The sequence below is a fragment of the Symphalangus syndactylus genome, chromosome 1 (assembly GCF_028878055.3).
Source record: "Symphalangus syndactylus isolate Jambi chromosome 1, NHGRI_mSymSyn1-v2.1_pri, whole genome shotgun sequence".
NCBI classification, from domain to species: Eukaryota; Metazoa; Chordata; class Mammalia; order Primates; family Hylobatidae; genus Symphalangus; species Symphalangus syndactylus.
In genome coordinates this window covers 81104519-81128973 of record NC_072423.2, presented here as the reverse complement: position 1 = coordinate 81128973, position 24455 = coordinate 81104519, and the positions used below count along the sequence as shown (strand labels likewise).

Sequence of the window (24455 nt, the reverse complement as noted above, 5' to 3'; positions counted from 1 at the left end):
ACGTAAGCCAATAACACAGTAAATGACAGGAGATTTAAAATGTCACCTGTCAAGTGACTGCTTATGAAGGGTTATTGCTCAGCCAAGGATTTCAAAATGAGTCTTAGGTCTGTTGGCCTTCAGTCTCTACCAAAACCCTGAGAACTTGATGATGCCTTTGTTTTCTGAGAATCCTTTCAGTATGCTGGCTGGCAGTTCCGTGAGGATGGCAAAAGTGAAGAAATTGCAGAGCCAGTGAAAAAGAGACGCACAGACTTCTTGGGAATTTTTTAAGCTATGGAACATGATGAATTTATGGTGCATAAGTACAGTCTTCTCTGTGAAAGTTTTTGTTTTCACATCTTTCATTAGATGTGTGTAAGAAAAAAATACTTGACATAGTATCTACTAACCCAACAATGAAAAGGAACGCCATTTGCTATTTACACTTTATTTCTAAAATAAACCTAAATTTAATTAATAAATTTTGGCAACGTACTTCTCTTTGTTTCTCTAATTATTTGTTCTACACAGTCCGGCTCCATCTAAAACAAGTAAAAATAATAATAATATTTAAGTTAAACAAGAAATATTATCATGAAATAATATATCACTCACAAAATGTGGCCTTTAGTATTTTTAGTGACTAGACATAACTTGAAGTTTGCTTAAATAGAAAAATAATCACACAAATAAAGTAAAATTTCTACTTATTTTAAGCTTAGATAACAAAGGATGTATCTGTGTAATGCCGTTTAATCTGACGAAAATACAGTTAATATTGGTCTATTGCATATACATGATTTTAGAAAGGTAGTGTTTTATTAGTACAAAGGTTAAACAATGGCCAGGCATGGTGGCTCATGCCTGTAATCCCACCACTTGGGGAGGCCAAGGCAGGCAGATCACGAGGTCAGGAGATCGAGACCATCCTGGCCAACATGGGGAAACCCCGTCTCTACTAAAAATGCAGAAATTAGCTAGGTGTGGTAACGTGCACCTGTCCCAGCTACTTGGGAGGCTAAGGGAGGAGAATTGCTTGAAGCCAGGAGGTGGAGGCTGCAGTGAGCCAAGATTGCAGCACTACACTGCAGCCTGGTGACAGAGTGAGACACTGACTCAAAAAATAAATAAATAAATAAATAATTAAAGTCATCTTTTGCAATGAATGCATTGCTTTGAAATTCTTAGCAAAACTCTGCCCTTTATAAAAGTTTAATCCATTTTTTTACTTCAATAAATTTTATCTTAAAATGAAATTTCTATTCTCTACTTATAGTAAACTTTTTTATAGTAAATTTTTCTTTTTTTTTTCCTTTTTTTTTTTTTTTCTAGTTTGTATTCTAAATTAAGGTGGTACCTGTGTAGGTTTCTTCCAAAGGTATATTGAGGGATGCTGAGGTTTGCAGTACAATTGAACCCATCACACAGGTAGTGATCACAGGACCCAATAAGTAGTTTTTCAACCCTGGCCCACTCTGTCCCTCCCCATTCTTATTTCCCAGTGTCTATTATTCCCATGTTTATGACAATGTGCACCCAATGTGTAGCTCCCACATGAGTGAAAACATGAGACATTTAATTTCTGTTTCTGTGTTAGTTTGCTTAGAAGAGTGGGTTCCAGCTGTATCCATATTGATGCAAAGGACATGATTTTGTTCTTTTTATGGCTGCATAGTATTCCATGGTATATGTGGAATTTTCCAATCTACCTTGGATTTTCAATCTACCTTGGGTTTTCAATCTACCTTGGATGCACCTGGATTGACTCCTTGTCTTTGCTATTGTGAATAGTGCTGCAATGAAAATACATGTGCATGCATCTTTTTGTCACAATGATTTATTGTCTTTTTGGTATACCCCTAGTATAGTAATGGGGTTGCTGCATCCAACGGTCACTCTTAGTTCTTAATTGCCAAACTGCTCTCCATAGTAGCTGAACTAATTTACATTGCCACAAATGGTGTGTGGTCCCTTTTCTCCACAGCCTCCCCAACATCTTTTTTTATTTTTTTTGTTTGTTTGTTTGTTTCATTTTTAAAAAAGTCATTCTGTCTTGTGACATTTGTTTCACATTTTTCTGATGATTAGCAATGGTAAGCATTTGTTAATATGCTTGTGGGCCACTTACATGTGTTATTTTGAGAAGTGTCTGTTCATGTCCTTTGCCCATTTTTAATGGTGTTATTTATTTTTTGCTTGTTGATTTGTTTAGGTCTCTTATGGATTCTGGATAATAGGTGTTTGCTGTATCCATAGTTTGTGAATTTTTTTTTTATTCTTTAGGCTGTCTGTTTAATCCCATGATAGTTTCTCATGCTGTGCATAAGCTGTTTAGCTAAATTAGATCACACTTGTCAATTTTTGTTATTCTTGCAATTGCTTTTGAGGACTTAGCCATAAATTAATTGACAAATATATGTCCAGAAGAGTATTTCTTGGTTTTCTTCCAGGATTTTTATAGTCAGAAGATGTACTCTTATGTAAGAAAAGCACAAACACTTTTTTTTTTTTTTTGAAATGGAATCTCCATCACCCAGGCTATAGTGCAGTGGTATGATCTTGGCTTACTGCAACCTCTGTCTCCTGGGTTCAAGTGATTCTCCTGTCTCAGCCTCCTGAGCATCTGAGATGACACATGCCTGCCAACATGCCTTGCTAATTTTTGTACTTTTAGTAGAGACGGGTTTCATCATGTTGACCAGGTGGGTCTCAAACTCCTCACCTCAGGTGATTCGCCTGCCTCGGCCTCCCAAAATGTTGGGATTACAAGTGTGAACCACCGCGCCTGGCCAAGCACAAAGCTTTTAACATAAAAATGGAAATGAACATTTTAGTGTTTTGTGTAATTTATAAAATGCAATTATTTTGGATTCTACTATATAATAAACATCCATATGTGGGGTAAAGTGTTTGGATGCCAATCATTCAGTTGTGATTATGGGTGGGAAGAGTTGAGATGGTGCAAATAAACTTTTTAAAAAATTTTTTATTTTCAAAATGGAGTCTTGCCCTGTCACCCAGGCTGGAGTGCAGTGGTGTGATCTCGGCTCACTGCAACCTCCACCTCTCAGGTTCAAGCAATTCTCTGCCTCAGCCTCCCTAGTAGTTGGGATTACAGGTGCCCACCACCTCACTTCACTAATTTTCTTTTTTTTTTTTTAGCTTTTTTTTTTTTATTATACTTTAGGGTTTTAGGGTACATGTGCACAATGTGCAGGTTTGTTACATATGTATCCATGTGCCATGTTGATTTCCTGCACCCATTAACTCGTCATTTAGCATTAGGTGTATCTCCTAATTTTCTTTTTGCACTTTCAGTAGAGGTGGAGTTTCACCATCTTGGCCAGGCTGGTCTTGAACTCTTGACCTTGTGACACACCTGCCTTGGCCTCCCAAAGTGCTGGGAATATAGGCATGAGCCACCATGCCTGGCCAGTGCAAAGAAACTTTAAAAGTGACATGAGCTGGGCACTGTGGCTCATGCCTGTAATCCCAGCACTTTGGGAGGCTGAGGCAGGCAGATCACAAGGTCAGGAGTTCGAGAACAGCCTGGCCAATATGGTGAAACCCTATCTCTACTAAAAATACAAACATTAGCTGGATGTAATAGTGGGCCCCTGTGGTCTCAGCTACTCAGGAGGCTGAGGCAGGAGAATCACTTGAACCCCGGAGGTGGAGGTTGCAGTGAGCCGAGATTGCATCACGACACTCCTAGGTGACAGAGTGAGACACTGCCTCAAAAAAAAAAAAAAAAAAAGGTGGTATGAACCACAGCTAAACTACAATCAATTAGAGAGTGAGCCAAAGCATCTCAAAGTATATCATCAGTTATCAGGCAACAACGTGCAATTTCTAAAATCTAACTTAAATGCAGCTTTTAAAGACATTTTAAACATGTCAGTTTAGTCACATTTATTGCATAAACTTAGCAAGTGGGTATCTCTTGAAAATGAGAGCTCCAGGAAATTAAAAAATGTAAAGTTCCCATTTCCTTTCTGTGTTAACACAGCTAATGACATAACACGCATAAGTCAACAGAACAACTCAGTAGTTCACCAAATTAAAAACAAGAATTACGCTAGAGAAATGAAACCCTAAAGAGAAACGGTCATGTAATTAACCTCAGTCAAGGAGTTCTGGCAGTTATTTGAAGTCTGAGGGTTTGAAGTAGGAATTCTTACGGGCCTTTGGGGAATATATTTTCTGTTGAGTCCTATACTAGTAAGATTTTGAACACAAGGTGACTCTGGGCCTCGCCTTGTAGGAAGAGTGCTGAGAAAATATTTCACCCTCTCTTTCTCCATAAGGAGCCTTGGTGCTGATCATTGCTATTTTCTTATTCACTCTGTAAAGATAGCAAAGACGAATGCTTACTATTTCATTTTTCCTTAAATGATTCTTAATGACTTGCAGTTTTTTAAAAACTTGCCCTGTGAGTAAACCAAATTACCCACTAAAGAGTGTTTTCACACCGAAGATGTGTGAGAGCATACCTGTTGTAAGGTATCATAATTTTAAAATTGTTCTAAAGAAGCACCTTTGTTTCTAAGGTGATTTATACTGAACAAGCAGTTCAAACAAAGTAGACAGGGAAGAGAAATGGCTATCAGTGATGTATGGCTCAACAGGTAAAACTTGCTGCCTTCTAAAATGGCTCTACTTGTAAGATTGTGAAGATTCCATTTGAAATACTTGTATTTAAAGGGTAACAACATGGGAAAAGGAATATGTTGATTTGTTTGATTATAAGAACCACTTAACTAGAAATAATTATATCAAAACATCATGTTGTACTCCTTAATGTAGGTTAGTTTTCTAAAATGAACAACAAAAAAATCTAGGAATACTTGTGTTTAGTAAACCAGTTTTAGTTTTCACCCTTGTACATTTCACCAATTATCTAGGACCAATTAAACATTCGGTACTGAGGAACAATTCAGAGCAACAACTCCTAGGGGAGAACTAGATTGTTTGGTTGGTGATCAAAAAGAACTAAAGCATCTCTGAAGGCAATTAGCCCCCAGCACTGTGACCAAGGCACTGGAAGTGGGGCATGTTCTTTCTGCCTTCCACACTCCCCTTCAGGCTGAACAAGGTGTTATTTTTAAACCACTTTGTGAATTACACTTCTTTAAATTCCTGTGATAATTATATTCCCTACTTCACAAGGATGCCTTTCTGTAACATCTTGAATATGTTACACAAATAGTCTTTCTTGAGGCACCCTCTAGTGATAATACTAAAGATCACAATCAAAAACAATTGTGCCCAGAGTAGCAGTACCACTTGACACTTTGGGTTTAGGTTGTGATCTACCGAAAAATAAATTAAACTCATTAATATTACTATTTAGGGAAATTCTGACAAGTAATTTTATAACAAGATCACTTTATTAATTCTAAAGCTTCAAAAATACTTAGTGAAAAAAACTAACGGATTAAGTTAACTACAGGAGACTTTTCAGGGGAAGAAAGCCATACAAAAGCAAAAAAAAAAAAAAAATGAGATGAGAGACAGAAACTATCCTTGACTAACATTTTAAAGGTAAGATTACTTACTAACATTATTTTCCAAAATTACATTGTCAAATTAGCATTCCCTTCCTACTAATATCCTGAAGCCACCTCACTAAAAATTATGCTTTCAAAACAAATTAATGAGCTTAATTCATTTTCTATGAGTGTATGTTTTGACTTACTTCATTAATTTTTTTGACATGGAATTGTTAGCTTTCAATGCTGCTGCAAAGGCTTCCTTATATTCTTCTAACTCAGTTGTAACCTCTTCATAAGCAGTTTTCATTTTGGAGAATTTACATTCCACATCTTTAAGTGTGAGTTCCTTCTTATTTAGTGAAGCCATATTATCCTTGTTTAACTGCTCTAATTGTTTTTCATATTGTGCTTGCTTCTAAAAGAAATGAAAAGAACATACTTTTAAAACAATTATAACCTAATTATTATATGTTTGTTGCCTTTCATTTTGAGTCAGTGATTCAAAGAGCAATTTTGAATATGTTAAAAAAAGAGGCTGAAGCTTAAAATGTTTATCAGCAATATCAAAACTAATAACTGAATCCAGAATTGAGTCTGATTTATAAAAATTTGAAATCATAATTATGTTAGTATTAATGTAATCTGGTCATATAAAAAGTAATAGAATCCATTCATAATTTTAAAAAGTGATCAACGAACAATGTAGCTTAAGACCAATTCAAATGTATCACATAATTTCTAATCACAATTTTTTTCTTATGCCAACTGGTCTTAATCATCAAATGACTCCATAATGAGAATCATTACTCTGAAAGATTGATTTTGTTATAATAATAATGGAAATGTAAATATTTAAAAGAAAAAACAGATGCCTTTTCTTTCCTAGAACTCTACAAAGCAAATTGCTACAAGAGAGGCAGAGGAAACACAATATGCACATATCCAAAATATAATTTGCAGTGAAATAAAGGAAAGCACATTACAGATAAACTTACCTGATTTAAACAAGTAACCTGTAAATGGATTTCTTCTAATTTTTCTACTGCCTGCATTGCCCTTTCATCTAGCTCTGATTTATATTCTTGTAGTTTACTAAGTTCTACCATATTGTTTTCCATATGTGTCTTAAGATTTAATATTTCTTCTTCCAACATCTTTTTATTGTCTTCAAGTTTTTCACATTCCTGTTGTACTTTTTTCATAGATAATAACTCCTGTTGAAGAACTTGATTGTCTTTAGCCAAATTGACACATTTTGAAGATACAGTTTCCTTCTCTGCCGTAAGATCATCAAACTGCATGAATAAAATAGTATAGCTTGATAATGAAGTAGGCTGAGAATAATCTAATACAAAACCAATAGCAAATTTTGAAATGCATTTACTTGCAGTTAAATGTTATCTGTAATGCAGTAGATTCTTCAAATGTGAACCCTTACTCAGAATTTTAAGAACAAAGTTAAAGCTACCATAAGTCACAAAAATACATTATTTACTATCAGCATCTTTGCCACAGAACTTTTGCACTTCATCTTACTTTTATTTTTCTGATTATTTTTGTTCCTCCTTAAATGGCACTAAGTTATCTCTTAGTAAAAAGTGTCTAACCCCCTTCCCTCATTATCATTCCCCGTGATATGTCAAAAAATTTTCAGAGATATCATATTGAGTTATTTAGGACAAAGTCAATAAATGGCTCTAGGAATAAGACTTTGAAAATCATATTACACTCTATACTAGGCATGGTGGCTCACGCCTGTAATCCTAGCAATTTATAAAGCTGTGGCAGAAAGATCACTTTAGCCCAGGAATTTGAGAACAGCCAGAGCAACAGAGTGAGATCCCATCTCTACAAAAATAAAATTTTTTTAAATTAGCCGGGCACGGTGGCTCATGCCTGTAGACCCAGCTATTTGGGAGACTGAGGCAAAAGGATGGCTTGTACCCAGAGTTCAGGGCTGCAGTGAATTATTATCACTGCACTTCTGCCTGGATGACAGACAAAGATCCTATCTCAAAAAAACACAAAGTAATGAATCCTATAATTAAGGATTCTGATGCCATAAGCCTTTCCTTAAACTGCAAATGTTTCATGCTAATTTGAATTGCATTTTAAGAAGTAATGATTCTTGGGGTAAAGGCCATAGAATATGGCACCCAGAAATAAATCCACATATTTCCAGCCAACTGATTTTGGACGAACATGCCAAGAACATACACTGGGGAAAGGACAGCCTCTTCAAATGAATGGCACTGGGAAAACTAAATATCCATATGCAGAAGAATGATACTAGCTTCCTATGTAACACCATATAACAACATAAACCCAGAATCGATTGAAGACTGAAATGTAAGGCCCCAAATTATCAAACTACTGCAAGTAAACATAGGGAAAATGCTTGATGACATTAGTCTGCACAAAGATTTTTATGGGTAATACATCAGAAGCATAGGCAAAAAACAAATGATAGACAAATGGTACTACATTAAGCTAAAGCGCTTCTGTCCAGATAACAACTGAGTGAAGAGGGAACTTGCAGAATGGGAGAAAATATTGTCAAGCTATTAATCTAATAAGGGACTAATATCCAAAATACACAAGAAACTCAAACAACTTGACAGTAAAAAAAAAATCTGAGTTCAAAATTGGGCGAAATATCTAACTATACTTTTTTTTAGAAAAAAGAAATACAAATAGCCAATAAATAAATTTAACAATGCTCAGTATCACTAATCCTCAGGGAAATACAAATCAAATTTACAATATGATATAATCTTGCTTCAGTTTGAATAAATTACTATCATTGAAAAGATAAAAAAAAAATAAAAAATAAAAACACTGGTGAGGTTCCAGAGAAGAGTAAACTCTTACATGCTGTTGGTGGGAAGGTAAATTAGTGCAGCCACTATAGAAAACAACATGAGGTTTTCTCAAAAAATTAATAATGGAACTGCCGAGGGATCCAGCAAGCCCACTACTGGGTATTCAGGCAATAGAAAAGAAAACAATAGATCAAAAGGATACCTGTCCTCATACGTTTATTGTAGCACTATTCACAATGGCTAATGTATGGAATCAACCTACATATCCATCACCAAATGAAAAGACAAAAAACTGTGGCACACATACACAATGGAATACTATTCACCGTATAAAGGAATTAAATCCTGTTATTCGTGGCCACGTGGATCAGTCTGGAGTACGTTATGTTAAATGCAGACACAGAAAGATAAATACTGCACATTCTCACTCCTATGTGGGAGCTAAAGAAACATTGAGGGCTGGGCAACATTGCTGATGCCTATAATTTCCTAGCACTTTGAAAGACAAAGGCAGGAGAATCACTTGAGGCCAGAAGTTCCAGAGCACCTGGGCAACATAGGAAGATATCTCTATAAAGTCAAAAATCAGACGGGTGCAATGGGGCATGCCCATAATCCTAGCTGCTCAGGAGGCTGAGGTGTGAGGATCACATGAGCCCAAGAGTTGGGGACTGCAGTGAACTATGATCAAACCACTGTCTCCTGTCTGGGTGACTACAGTTGCCCAGAGCCCAGACTATACTAGCAAGACCCTGTCTCTTAACAACAACAAAAAAGCTCAAAGAAGTAGGGGAAGGTAGGTTGGTTAATGGATATAGAATTACAGTTAGATAAGAGGAATGAGTTCTGGTGTTCTGCGGCATTGTAGGGTGAATATGGTTAACTATGATTTATTGTATATTTTTAAAAAGCCAGAAGATTGTGAATGTTCACAATTCAAAGAAATGAAAAATGGTTGAAGTAGTGAATGTGCTAGTTAGCTTGATTATTACACCCTATTTACATGTATCAAAATATCACTCTATAACCCATAATTATGTATATATGCATCAATTAAAACAAAAGAGAAGCTACAGTCATCCCATTTAAAAAAACAATATAGGCCAACCTTACTGACTTCCTCCTAATGAATAGAATGCAGTAAAAGGGATTCCATGTGACTTCCCTATCACAGACTGCTTTCCCTTGGAACCCAGCCCCCAGATTGTGAGAGCACTCAGGCCACAAAGAGAACCTGGCAGTGCCAGTGTCAGTGTTCATGCTGCCTGTCCCAACCAAGGTTCCAGCCAATGGCCAGCAGCAACCATCAAACACATGGGTGAGCAAAGCTTCAGAGGATTCCATTTCCCCAACTGATCAGCTGTTCCCAGGGAAGCTGAGGGGAGCAGAGACAAGCTGTCCTGGCCAAGCTTTTTCCAAACCACAGGTTCATTAACAAAATAAATGTTTTTCTTTTAAGGCACAAAACTCTGGGTAATTGTTAGAAAAATAAGTTTTAAAAAGAGACAACAGGAAACATAACTTATGCAGCAGAAAAGAGTCTCCTTTAAAGTAGGATCTAATAAATGTTGAGGTTAATTTACTGATGGCAAACATTACTGAGAAGCAACAGATAACCAGGAGAGAGACATAAGCTGCTGAGGAGGAACTTCTCTTAAAACTCCTTCAATTGTGAACTCTGATAACAAGGCAAGGGTGTCTCCTTACAATTTCCCCTCAAGTTAGGAAATAAGACTAGGAAGCATGAAGACATATGATATGAAAAACAACTAGAAATACTTGGTTACACAATCAAAATCAGACATTTACCTGATTTGAATTAACTAAAATTCTAAAAGATAAGCTTTGAGTATTTATTAATCAATTTAGTATTTAATTTTTATTTTTCTTTTCTCAATGAGGAAATAAGGAGAACATAATGAAATGATTTTTAGTCTTCACAGAAGTAAAATAAACATAGTGTGCTTTGAGTGTTAAGACATCAAATGCAATTTCTCCTTTACCTTACTCCAAGCTTGTTTGTTTGGAGAAGTTAAGACCACCCCATCTCTATGTTTTGCCACAATGCTTCTCTATAGCACACAACTTGGCTCAGAAATTTTGAAAGTCAAAATACTAATCTACTATGTGTCTCTGATAAATTGCCTGAACATTACCTGATTTTGAAGTGCTGCACTTCTAAGACCTTTTCTTGGAATGAGTTAAATTTTATATTCCAAGAATCCTCTACTGAGCTAGAAAGCAGAGCTGTGCATCTCTGTTTCAGTAAAAGGAGGTCAATACAGGGAACTGTGGTTTCTGAGAATGCAAGATCTGCACCAAGAAAAGGATTAGCCACAGTGCTACCCAAGAGAACCAGCTGCCAGGTGGAAAGAGGGTCTGTGAACTGCAAGATGATGACTTCACTTGATTTCCACTGAGGAAAGCTGGCGGCTCAGACTTAAACTTCTCCTCCCTGGATGGTAAACATCTATGGAAGATTCTATGAATTATAATGAGTTAGTAAAACATAATGCACTAAATATTAGACTATGTCAGCAGATCCTGTGACCAAAACTTACTGAAAATAAAACTATAGTGGGAGGCAATGGAAAAGAGACTAAAGATTTGAATGGAGAAAAAAGAAATAAAGTGTGTTTTGTAGGCCTGGCTTCCCATCATGTCGTAGAGTAAGTAAGGTATAAGCTGGCCAGAGACTCCTTTGAGACACAAAAGGTGAAGTTAAAGATATTCCACTAAATTTAATTTTCATTATGACATAAGACAACTGGTAATATGCAACATGATTGAAAAAAGCTTCTCAGTAAATTCATTTTGGCCTTGACATAAGAATAGACATAAACAAACTAAGAATTGATAATCTAAAAATAAACCTGCACATTTACAGTCCATTGATTTTATATAAGGTTAACAAAAGAACAAAATGGGAAAAGAATAGTCTTTTCAATAAATGGTGCTGGGACAACTGGGTATCCATATGCAAAAAATAAATTTGGACCAAATATCTTATTTAAAAATTAACTCAAAATAAAACAGTTATCTGTAACAGCTAAAACTATAGAACTCTCAGAAGAAAACCCTGGCATAAATCTTTGTGACTGCATTTGGCAGTGTTTTCTTAGCTAGGACTCCAAAGGAAAAATGGATTCAATGGACTTCAAAATTGAAAACTGCTGTGCTTGAGAAGACAGTATCAAGAAGTGAAAAGGCAAGACGCTGGGTAGAAGAAAGTATTTGAAAAGCATATATCTGATAAGCGACTTACATATATAGGATATGTAAAGAACCTTTGCAATTCATAAGTAACAAGATAACTCAATTTAAAAAATGGGCAAAGATTTTGAATAGATATATCTGCAAAGAAGATATAAAGATAGATAATGGGCACATTAATAGATGCTTGATGTAATTAGTCATTAAGAAAATGTAAATCAAAACCACATGTCATATCACTTCACACCACCAGGTAAAATCTTTGTTCAATAAAAAAGAGACAGTAAGTGTTAGAAAAAAATGTAAAGAAATTAAAACCCTTATCCAATACTGCTGGGAATGTAAAGTGATGCAGCCACTTTGGAAAACAAACTGGCAGCTCCTCAAAAGGTTAAGCATGAAGTTACCATATGACCCAGAAATTCCAGTCATAAGTATGTACTCCAGGAAAATAAAAACCTATGCAAGCACAAAAACTCATACATAAATATTTACAGCAGCATTATTAATACGAGTCAAAAAGTGGAAAGAACCAGAACGTCTATCACCTTTAGTTGGGAAAGAACCCAAGGGTCTATCACCTGGTGAATGGATAAATAAACTGTTTGATGTATCCATACAATGGAATCTTACTCAGCAATAAGAAGGAATTAAGTACAGATACTGTATTAGGAGGAGACAGCAAAATGCCTAGGCAGATACCAAAGGGTCCCCAGAGAATCTCCAACCAGCCCCACAAGTGTTTACACCAGATGTTATGTGCAGATAAGGGAACCTGGACTTGTCTTGCCTGGACACGCCTGCAGCAGACCGGAGGCCCACATGCACTGGGCGGATGGGGTGGAGTCACCAGGAATTCACGCCTTATGCAGGGGAGGAGCCAGGCCACTTCAGCTCATGTGCTCCTGGTATTCAATTGTGAGACGGAAACCTGTTTGCAGGACCCCTCTCTTTGCTGAGAGCTTTCCTTTCACATAGTAAATTCTGTCCTCCTCACCCTTCAATGTGTCTGTGTGCTGAATTTTTCCTGGTCATGAGAGAAGAACCCAGATGTAGCTGAACTAAGGAGAAAAACCCTGCATCAATACCTGCTACAGCACAGACGCAGCACGAAAAATTATGCTAAGTGAAATAAGCCAGTCACAGTAGACCACTTGCTTTTCATTTCAGAGGCTTATAGGCAAATCTATATAAAGAAGGTGGGTGGTTCCCTATGGCTGAGGGAGGATGGCTAGTGAAGATGGCTAAGTGATGCGGGCTTTGTTTTCAGGGTGATAAAAATGTTCTAAAATTGATTGTAATGATGACTGCATAACTCTCTGAAAATACTAAAGTCAATGACTTGTATATTTTAAATGAGTGAATTGCATGGTGTGTTCATTATTTCTCAATAAACCTGTTACCCAGCCCCCGGAAATTAACTTGGTACTAGTGATCTGGAGACAGGTATTGCGTGGTTTCAGATCACTGGCCAGAGTTCAAGACATAAGAGAATCAACAGTGTCCTTTTTATAGAAAAAAAGGTTTCTATTTTAAAAACTATCCTTTTCATTAGTATTGTCTGTAAAATTAAATGAAAAATCTTTCTTTCACTTCTTAAAGCACTGAGAGATTTATATTGAGGAGTAAGACCTTGTTTTCTTTGGCCCCAATTTCTATCTAAATGGTCTGGGAATCACACGCTTCAAACGATTAAATCTCATCAGATGGGTTTTATTAACTCTTATAATGTGGCTTACATTCTCACCTGATTCTGGTACAGCATCACAGAGAGAAGAAGCTGAAGGAAGTAAAAATATTTAACCTCCAAATATATTTTCTGATGTATTTTGAAATGGCTGCTGCAGGGCCAAGAGATTGAAATGGCCCTCATTAATGTAGCCCAATCTTTTCCTTTCTAGGTCTTCCCAGATCTGGGGAAGATTAACTAAGAGCCCGATGCATTTAAAGTCTGAAAAGATATATTTGCCCTCTATTTTCTCAATATATTTTGGCAGAATATGGGTTTTTCCATTATTAGTATGTTCCCAAATTACATGATTTTTAATCCCAAAACTGATTTAAAATTACCATATGTTGGAATATAAATTATTCTATTATAAAGATACATGCATTTGTATGTTCACTGCAGCACTATTCACAATAGCAAAGACATGGAATCAACCCAGATGTCCATCAGTGATAGATGGGATAAAGAAAATGTGGTATATATACACCATGGGGCCATAAAAATGAATGAGTTCATGCTCTTTGCAGGGACATGGATGAACTCGGAGCTGTTATCCTCAGCAAACTAATGCAGGAACAAAAAAACAAACACTACATCTTCTCACTTATAAGTGGGAGCTGAACGACGAGAACACATGGACTCGGGGAGGGGAACAAACAAACACTGGGGCCTGTTGGGGTCAGGAGGGAGAGCATCAAGATTGACAGCTAATTCCTGTGGGGCTTAATATCTAGGTGGTGGATTGACAGGTGCAGCAAACCATCATGGCACATGTTTACCTATGTAGCAAACCTGCACATCTCACACATGTAATCTAGACCTTAAGATAAAAGAAATTTTTTTGAAAAATTACCTTATGTTTTAGCTTCTTAATCAGAATATCCATTTTCAGTTGATCTGTTTTTAAGTCTCCATGGCAACCGAAGTCTTCATTTCCAAATACACTTAACATATTTATTGTCATTTCCAGGAGTTTCTTATATCTGCAGAAATGTACAGAATTAGTAAGTCAAATACTTTTAAGAGTAAATATTTAATAATTGTTTAAACAGATATTATGTTATGGCATATCAAAGAAACACATGTATGAACTATGATCCTTTCAGTTTCAACTGAGCATAGTTTGGAAGCATTCTATATGAAATTATAATCTTAGATAAATAATACGAAGAGCAATTTTATGGCATATATGGCAGGTAAAGTGGTATTACAACCATACAGTTTTGTTTTTTTTTTGAGATGGAATTTCACTCTTGTTGCCCAGGCTGAAATGGAATGGTGTAATCTTGGCTCACTGCAACCTCTGCCTCCTGGATTCAAGTGATTCTCCTGCCTCAGACTCCCAAGTAGCTGGGATTACAGACATGTACCACCATGCCTGGCTCATTTTGTCTTTTTAGTAAAGATGGGGTTTCACCATGTTGGTCAGACTGGTCTTGAACTCCAGACCTCAAATGATCCACCCACCTTGGCCTCCCAAAGTGCTGGGATTACAAGTGTGAGCCACCACACCTGTCCTAACCATACACTTTTTGTAAATAAACTATTCATATCCATGTTGGTATGCTAAGATGAAACAACCTATTACTAAATATAAGCCATAACCCAGACATGAGTAACCAAGATAAAAATGTAAAACACATACAGTTGAAAAAGACACAAAAACACATTTTAATAGCCATTGACCACAGTCTATAAGAAGAAAAAAAAGTACACGCAAAAAGCATCAAGGATATTATTCAATGTAGAAAAAGAGAAGACAAAGAAAGGGGCAGAGAGATGTGTGACAATTTAAAGACTCTGAAGAAGAGATCTAGAGATCTTTGCTGACATAATGTCAACAAAATGAAAGAGATACAAAACCATATAGAGAAAGGCAATGACAGAAAAATGTAGATTAGAATCAGAAAACCAACTTAAGTGCTCAGTAAATAAATAGAAAAGTAGCTGTGTTCAGGGCTTCAAAGGCACATTCCATCTTTTTTTTTTTTTAAATCTGTGATCAAAACCTGAATGTTCATTTTACTTTTAAGTTATAAATATATTTTTATATATATGAAATTTATTTCTGTAAAACAGAAGTTTAATAACATGTATACTTCGTGTATACAACGGAGGTATCTGTGTAAAATGAGTAAACTTCCATATGTTTTATATCTAAAAGAAAAAGAAGCAGAAACAAAATATAAGCTACATATCAAGATAAGTTTTGATGTTAAAGAATGACACAAATAGGTCTTCTTTAAAGAGTTTGAATGCAGCAGAGGATACCACAAAAGGAAGAAAAGATGACCACAGACAGCAAAAATATCTTCAGAAATAAAAATTCAAACTAGATAAAGAGTGCACTTGACATTATATGTCCAAGGCTTTGTCATTGTTTTCAAAATCATTAAAGAATAAATGGCTGGGCATGGTGGCTCATGCCACTTTGGGAGGCTGTCAGGCAGATCACAAGTTCAGGAGTTCGAGACCAGCCTGACCAACTTTGCAAAACCCCGTCTCTGCTAAAAAATACAAAAATTAGCCAGGTGTGGTTGCACACACCTGTAATCCCAGCTACTCAGGAGGCTGAGGCAGGAGAATTGCCTGGAGGCATAGGTTGCAGTGAGCCGAGATGGCGCCACTGCACTCCAGCCTGGGAGACAGAGCAAGACTCTGTCTCAAATAAATAAATAAATAAATAACTATAATATTTTGGCATTCAAAAAATTTTCAGATTATGTTGTTTCTCCTTTATACATATTTTTAATATAAATTTTTCATCCCAACCTTGACTCAGCAGCTCAGCTGACTCCCAACCCCATGACTCACATGCCTATAAAGTTGTGTTGTGAGTTTATGAATTATATTTTAAAATAGAATTCATTTAATTACGAAAATGGAGACATAAAATGAATTTGTATCTCGGTTTTAGTCAAGTAAAATTAGAGTTAAATCAATTAATAAATGATTGACCTGTTCTACAATATGAAAACCATACCCAGTTGCCTCTTCTAATTCATGATTTTTCTTTATTATTTGATTGACATTATACTCCAGTGATGATATTAACTCAAAAAGTTTTCTTAATTCTTCATTTTTTCTTCATGCTTAAAAAAAGTGTTTAAAATTATTTTTGTGGCCGGGCGCGGTGGCTCACGCTTGTAATCCCAGCACTTTGGGAGGCCGAGGCGGGCGGATCACGAGGTCAGGAGATCGAGACCACGGTGAAACCCTGTCTCTACTAAAAATACAAAAAAAAATTAGCCGGGCATGGTGGCGGGCGCCTGTAGTCCCAGCTACTCGGAGAGGCTGAGGCAGGAGAATGGCGTGAACCCGGGAGGCGGAGCTTGCAGTGAGCCGAGATTGCGCCACTGCACTCCAGCCTGGGCGACAGAGCAAGACTCTGTCTCAAAAAAAAAATAATAAATAATAAAATTATTTTTGTAAAATCTAGAGACCCTCTTTTATCTTAAAAATATTATTTCTCATAAATTGATGAGTAATATGTATTTAGGCAGGGATATAAAGTGCATTTTATAAACCTGATGCCAATAAGGGCAGATTTCAAAAATAGTCACTTTTCTTAAAACCGCTAAAAATGATTCATACTTTCATCATTATGTTTTCTGAAATTTAACCTACCAAAAATGTTTGTTACAAACAAGGGTTTTTACACATCAAATACTAAGGGTTAGTAAAAAAAAGTGTAGTTATATTTACATTTTAGTTTTTAAAGATGCTCTAGAAAATTGTCATTAATAGTTTAAGATATTCCAAGTTTTCTTAAATTACATCTTACTAAGACGATTTTTAGAAAACTCTTATCTATTTCCCATTACATTTTTGATCCTCATCTGTCTTCAGGCTGAGCTAAATACTATCATTCTCTGTAAGTATTCATCCACGGGTTTCAGTTTTTCCCTTTCTCTTAACCATTTCTCTTTAAATAAATTTTTTTTCTATAATAAACAAAAACACAACTTTTGTCTACTTTTTGTGGTTTTTCTATTATCCTGTTTCTCCCCTTCCATTGGACTCTATGACACATGGTCTAATTCAGAAATCTATTTTTCATCACTTATTGTGTTTTAAATACTGAAATCTGATTTTTAATAATTCCAATAAAAAGTCCAAGGGTCATGAAGGACGTTATCTTGTTTTACACAGCAGCAACTGTGAGCAGTGACCAAATGTTCCCTCTGCTTCATTTCTAAATGCAGCAACCTCTGTTGCTGACTCCACTTCATTTCTAAATGCAGCAACCTCTGTTGTTCAGTTCTATGCCTTTCTATTCCTCTGACCCCGCTTCATTTCTAAATGCAGCAATCTCTGTTCTTCAGCCCTATTCCTTTCCATTTGTTTGTTTGTTTGCTTGTTTTTGAGATGGAGTCCCCCACTGTCACCCAGGCTGGAGTGCAGTGACACGACCTCAGCTCACCACAACCTCCGCCTTCTGGGTTCAAGCGATTCTCCTGCCTCACCCTCCCAAGTAGCTAGGATTACAGGCATGTTCTACCACGCCCAGCTAATTTTTCATATTTTTAGTAGAGATGGGGTTTCACTATGTTGGCCAGACTGATCTTGAACTCCTGACCTCATGATCTGCCTGCCTTGGCGTCCCAAAGTACTGGGATTACAGGCATGAGCCACCATGCCCGGCTGCTATTCCACTTTTTAAATTCCCTCAGGACTCCTAAAATCTCAAAACTTGGACCTAGATTCCCTGATCTACATTTCCAGCTCTGACCTTTCTCTTGAGGCCTCTTCCTTCCAGTACACCTATTATAGACAACATTCTCAACCATACACTCATACATTGCTACTTGGTTCAGATTACTTTTGTAGATAGTGAGTCTTGTCTATTTTATGTTGGTTCTTATTGATGTTACTTTGAGTGTACTGTTATTTTCCAATCTCAAAGGGGAACAGTCTCACCATTACAATATTGACTAGTATACTTGGTCCTTTTTTTCTTTCTTTCTTCTTTTTTGGACCAGTATACTTTGTCCATTTTTTCTTTTTTTTTTTTGTGATGGAGTCACACTGTGTCATCCAGGCTGGAGTGCAGTGGTGCCATGTTGGCTTACTGCAACTTCCACCTCCTGGGTTCAAGTGATTCTCCTGCCTCGGCCTCCCAAGTAGCTGGGACTACAGGTGCACACCACCATGCCTGGCTTTTTTGTATTTTCAGTAGAGACAGGGTTTCACCATGTTGGCCAGGCTGTTTTTGAACTCCTGACCTCAGGTAATCCACCAACCTCAGCCTCCCAAAATGTTTGGATTACAGATGTGAGCCATGATGCCCAGTCCTTTTTTTCTTTTATAATGAAAACTTTCCCATGAGAATCAGATTATCAATTGTTTGCCTTTGTTTTAAAGAGTTTCCTTTTCCATAGAGATATGGCATGATGAAAGTCTTGTTCTAAAGTTTCTAAAGTTTCTTTTGGAGGACACTCAACTATATCATTGGGAAGCTCCAGTCAAGTAGAGGTCTCCCTTCTTCCCAATCGAGATTCTTCTTCTCAAAACGGTGTCCACCAAATGTCTTAATCCAGGTAGTCTCTTGCTTAGAAATTCATGAAATAAGAACCTTCTCGAGAGGTTAGAGGCTATTGATTGAGATTGTTTAATGCCGTCCCTTATTATATGTTTTACTCCCAAGGCAGACATCAAAGTGGCTAACAATTCTATGCCTGATGTTTAACTCACTTCTATGGGAATCTATACAAAATGTTTTCTTTATAAGACAGACTCTCCCTCTGTTACCCAGACTGGAGTGCAGTGGCTTGATCACCACTCACTGCAGCCTCAATATTCCAAGCTCAAGCGACCCTCCTACCACAGCCTCCCAGTGTAGCTGGGACTACAGGCATGCATCACCATGCCTCAGCTAAGTATTTAAAAAAAATTTTTTTTTTTTAAGACAGAGTCTCACTATATTGCTCTGGCTAATCTCAAACTCCTGAGCTCAAGCGATCCTCCTGCCTCAGCCTTCCAAAATGCTAGGATTACTGGCATGAGCCACCTCTCCCAACCAGGTGTTTAACTGGGGACTAACATGAAGCACTTAGAAGAGTATGTGGAACATAGTGAGCTACATGAAATATTTGCTATTAGCATAGTAATTTTATTGTATATCTTAACAAAATTGTGTATGTTAGGCAGGTGGCATGCCAATGGAAGTAGTCTCCTGTAGCTGCACTGAATCATTCCTCTCACCACTGAGAGTTGCAGCAAATGGGGAGCATATAATTTATAACTTACTTTTCTCTGTGTATGACTCAGTAGGCAATGACTATGTATGTACTACAATGTAAATAGCACCTCCTGGATTGAATAGTACATAACTGACATGACCAGCAGAGACAGGCTGAAGACACTGAGCTGAAAACCCTGGACTCTATTGCTAAATAAAGGCTCCTGAATCAGTTCCCTCTGAGCAACTGTTGCTGTGTTGCTGCCTTCACAAGCACTCTGCTGAACACTCAGATTGAGGGGCTGTGCTATCCTTCACCGGGCAAGCTGCAGCCAGAACTGTTCAGCTGACAAACTGGTAGCAGTCCAGAAACACAATTCTGGCTGCCTAGCGAAAAAAGGCCAATTTAGATTCTTTTTCATAGTGAGAAAAACATAAACATGTGATTGAACGATTCTCCTCTATTAGACTAATTGGTTTAGATTTGATGTTTAATTGCTAAAAATACATTTAAACTTTACTGTATCAAGGTCTCAAAAAAGAAATAATTGATATGGTATAAAGTACTTAATTGTATGCTAAAAACTTCTATGCTAAAATATTTTCAATTTATGCAAGGATAGGTGGCATACATATTATATATTATTCCCCCGTTAAGCAAATTTATAATGAGACAAAATTATCTTCCACAAAAAAAAGCCATGTAAAATTAAGGACTAAGTTTTTCTGCACAGACTAGACAACAATTGCTAACACATAAGGTCAATGAGAGTCAGAACAGTCAGAGAAAGCTTCATGAAAACAAAAAAATTGTCTGCCAGGTCTGAATGAATGAGGCTGGATGAACAGAAACTGAGAAGGCAGAAAGGATAGCACGAGCAAGACAAGCGCTGAAACCTGCCCAATTAACTCTGAGGATAAAGTCCAATGGCAGGGAAATAAAACACATGTCCACATAATAACCTGTAAGTGAATGTTCACAGCAGCATTTTTCATAATAGCTAAAGAGTGGAAACTAACCTAAAGGTCCATCAGCTGATGAATGAATGTAAAACCAGTATAGCCATGGAATAGAATATCATTTAACTATAAGAAGAAATAAACTACCAATGTGTGCTAAAACATTCATGAATTCACCGGGCGCGGTGGCTCACGCTTGTAATCCCAGCACTTTGGGAGGCTGAGGCAGGCAGATCACGAGGTCAGGAGATCGAGACCACTGTGAAACCCCGTCTCTACTAAAAATCCAAAAAATTAGCCGGGCGTGGTGGTGGGCACCTATAGTCCTAGCTATTCGGAGAGGCTGAGGCAGGAGAATGGCGTGAACCCGGGAGGCGGAGCTTGCAGTGAGCCGAGATTGCGCCACTGCACTCCAGCCTGGGCGACAGAGCAAGACTCCGTCTCAAAAAAAAAAAAAAAAAAAAAAAAATTCATGAATTCTGAAAACATTATGCTAAGTGAAAAAGCCAGCCACAAAGGACTACATATTGTCTAACTCTATGTATATGAAATATGCAGAACAGGCAAACCTATGGAGACAAAAGTAGATGGTGGTTGCCTACAACAGGGGCAGGTGGAGGGACATGGAGGAAGGTTGCAGTCATGCCTAGGAGATGTGGCATTGCTTTTCAGGGTGATGAAAATGCTGTGAATACACCAACAGATACTGAGTTGCACATTTTAAATGGTTGAACTGTATGATACATGAATTATATCTCAGTGAAACTGTTTTTAAAATCCAATGGCAACATCAAGATAATTTTCTCAGCTCTCAGTTTTTGATGTACATACTATATATCAGATCTAAATATTCCTGCACTTTTATAGTATATTTTAAATAAAAGGTAAATAAATGCCTAACTTTTCAAATAGTTTGTAAATTTACATAAAACGTGCACTTCAAAGAAGAGTATAATGGCTTTTCTGTACAAGTTAACACAGAATCTGTGAAATAAATAGACACAGATTCTGTGTCCATTCATAAAAGTGAAGAAATAAGACAATTTTCTGGAACATTCCATTAAACATTGTCCTCTGATTTAATCTGGCCTGCGTCATCATAGCAATACAAAAATTACTTGAAAATACGTTTAACAGGAAAAAAGTCAATTTTCTCTGAGGAATGGTGTATAATTATCAACTTTTCCAAGGATACGTATCATAAGAGTAAAGGTATGCAATCATTTTTCAAAATGGTAGAACAAAAGTCACAATATAAAAAATAAGTACATTATAAAGATAGTAAAATGGAAATAATTATAATGAAAGTACAAAATCAAGCTTCTGCCAGAATTAGTATCCTAAAACATGTTATATAATTCAACCAGCTACAGAATAACTGTCGACATGTTAAATTCCATACATACTTGACTTTCCACTTGAAATAATTTCTTCTTTGAGGCCTGTGTCTCATCCAAATTAATGTGACAACGTGATGTAGCTTCCAGTGGAGACTCTAACATAGTAAATTTTTTAAGGGAATCGGCCACTTCTTGTTGAAGTTGTCTCACAACCACCTGATAAAATATTTTTGTTACTGATTTTATAAATTGCCTTATTATTAAATTATATTAATAACATTTAACTCTAACATACCTACTTTGAAAGTTATCACCACACACATCAATTCACCTTCTTTTCATCACATGTACACACTTTTATGTATTACTGAATTCAGTGAGGGATGCAGAATGTGTTATCCTCCTGCCAAACTGGTATTCTCTTAATACAACAGATTCAGCCCACCATTCAATCATCTTAGAAGCTCAGCTTAACCTCAAAGTTCCTAACATATTCAATCACCTGTTCAAATCCTTCCCACAGATTCCTGTCTCAGAATAAAAGTAAAATTCCAATGGCCTTTGAGGCCCTAGGTAAACAGGCCTCTACCTCCCTCTCTGACTTCAAGCTCCTACAACTCCTTCCTGTCATTACTCAATTCCCACTGTACATGAAGCCTGCCACCCCTCTTTAGTCTGAAAATGGGGATCTAATGCCTAACTCATAAATCACAGGCAGCTACAGTATCTTTGTACTGGACAAAGTTATATTCAAATGATAGTCATTGAGCTTTGAAATAAAAATTATGAGCTAATTATTAATAAAAATATTCAAAGTAAATTATGAATACCAGTGGGAAGACTAAATCAAATATTGTTTTGCTAAAATTTACCATATTTACCCTAAATTATAATTTTATAACAAGTAGGTGCCTTTAAAATATTACGTGGTCATAAAAATACATAATTTGAGACTGATGTATTTTCAGATTTAAGTTAAATTAATACGAATAATAATAAATAGCTATACAACTAAAATATATAAAAAGCTACTTAAAGCAAGATATTACAAGACACAACAATACATTTCAGTTCATCTGGGAAATCTAGAATTAAGTGTCGAAGCAAATCACTTAATTCTATTTTAATTTGAAAATACTCATTTCAGGTGTAAACATTTCCATTTATAACTTCATCATGGTCTTAACATGTGACAACAAAAAGACATTAAAATTATTATTTCAGCAGTACAGGACTATCTACCTTAAAATATGACTGTGCCTATTAAAATTTCATAGGTGACACCATGTCTTTTCTCAAAGTAAATCATCTCTCACCTCTACCTTTTATTTCCTGGAAACAAGGTATGTTTCTAAGCTGCTATAGTAAACACATTTTTCCATTTTTTTTTTGTTAAAAAGCTTTGTTGAAATATATTTACATACTATAGAATGTCTGTTTTAACATAAAGTTAAAAGATTTTTAGTACATTTACTGAGTTGTGCAGCCATCTCCACAATCCAACTTTAGAGCATTTCCATCACTGCAAGATCCCTCACGCCCATTAGCAGTCACTACCAGCTTCCAGCCCCAGCCCTTGGCAAACATTCATCTACTTTTTGTCTCATACATTTATCTTTTCTGGATGTTTCATGTAAATGGAATTATACACTATGGTAAACACACTTTTTATCTATTGATTTTTATATTCAACTAGGTTCAACATGTATTCAGAACCAAATGTTTAAATTTTCTTTCTAGATGTTTGAAAATATTTATCTTCCTTGATACTTACTACTCTTTCTGTTTTCTCTTTCTCATATTGAAAGAGGCTTTCCTTTAAATGATCATATTCATTCATTAGCTTCTTATTTTTGTCTTCTAGCAGGAGGTCTTTCTTTCCACTCTCAATAAAGCCTCTTGGGATATTAATTACTATCTCTTTATGATCCTCTTTCTGATGAACACCATCTAGTTGCTGTTCAAGCCACGGATTTTCACATTGGAGTTGACATATCCTCTCTTCTACACAGTTCCACTTTCCAGTGGATTTACTCACTTTAGCTTCTGCATTTTGATACATCTCTTTCATTTCCTTTATTTGCTGTTGTGTTTGGCTTAGGTCATTTCGTACAGTTTCTAAAGCCAATGACTTTTTTCTGAGAGTATCTCTTGTCTCATGGAACTTATCTTTTAAGGTATTGAATTTAATTTGCATTTTAGAAAGTCAGTAAGAAGCTCATTCTTCTACTTCGGAAATATCAGAACTCATTTTTACGTTTACAGAAACATCTTGTCTGTTTTCACACTTTCACTGTGTTTACCTATAGCAGCAGCCAGTCTAGACTGATAAGATTCAATTTCAGCTTCCAGTCTTTTCTTGCTTTCTTTTTCCTTCAACAGTTTGGAATCAAGCCTTGTATTCTCAGCTTTGAGATCATTAAGCTCTTGTTGATAGTGGAATGCTGTTTTTGTTATCATTTCCTCTTTGAGCTTTATACACTTTTCAAGGGCAGCATTTGTTTCTTTAACAATTTTAATGTCCTTAAGATATTTATTTTCTTTTTCCAGGTTGTCATTTGTCATTGTGCATATTTCCTGAGTATAGCAATATCTGTATTCAAAATACAATTTTCATCCATCAGATGTTTCATTTCTTCATGATTATGAAAATCCTAAATAAAAGAAAGTTTTAGCTAGTACTCAAAAAATAATATATCACGATTACCTCTGAAGTTAAAGAATAACCTGCAC

The 24455-nt window shown here is 36.3% G+C and overlaps 2 pseudogenes across 1 annotated transcript in view; both read right to left on the bottom strand.

The window, feature by feature from the left end:
* Nucleotides 1-23606, bottom strand: part of LOC129461030 (ankyrin repeat domain-containing protein 18B-like) — a 295938-nt pseudogene extending 272332 nt beyond the window's left edge. Inside the window, exons 1-7 of the transcript XR_010121426.1 lie at nucleotides 23497-23606; nucleotides 21789-21938; nucleotides 14095-14224; nucleotides 6491-6772; nucleotides 5681-5892; nucleotides 4104-4327; nucleotides 479-524 (exon numbers count right to left, since the gene is read on the bottom strand). The product of XR_010121426.1 is annotated as an ankyrin repeat domain-containing protein 18B-like (transcript). The remainder of the gene's footprint in view (nucleotides 1-478; nucleotides 525-4103; nucleotides 4328-5680; nucleotides 5893-6490; nucleotides 6773-14094; nucleotides 14225-21788; nucleotides 21939-23496) is intronic.
* The window catches only part of LOC129488404 (putative ankyrin repeat domain-containing protein 20A2), a 43247-nt pseudogene continuing 42237 nt past the window's right edge, over nucleotides 23446-24455 (bottom strand).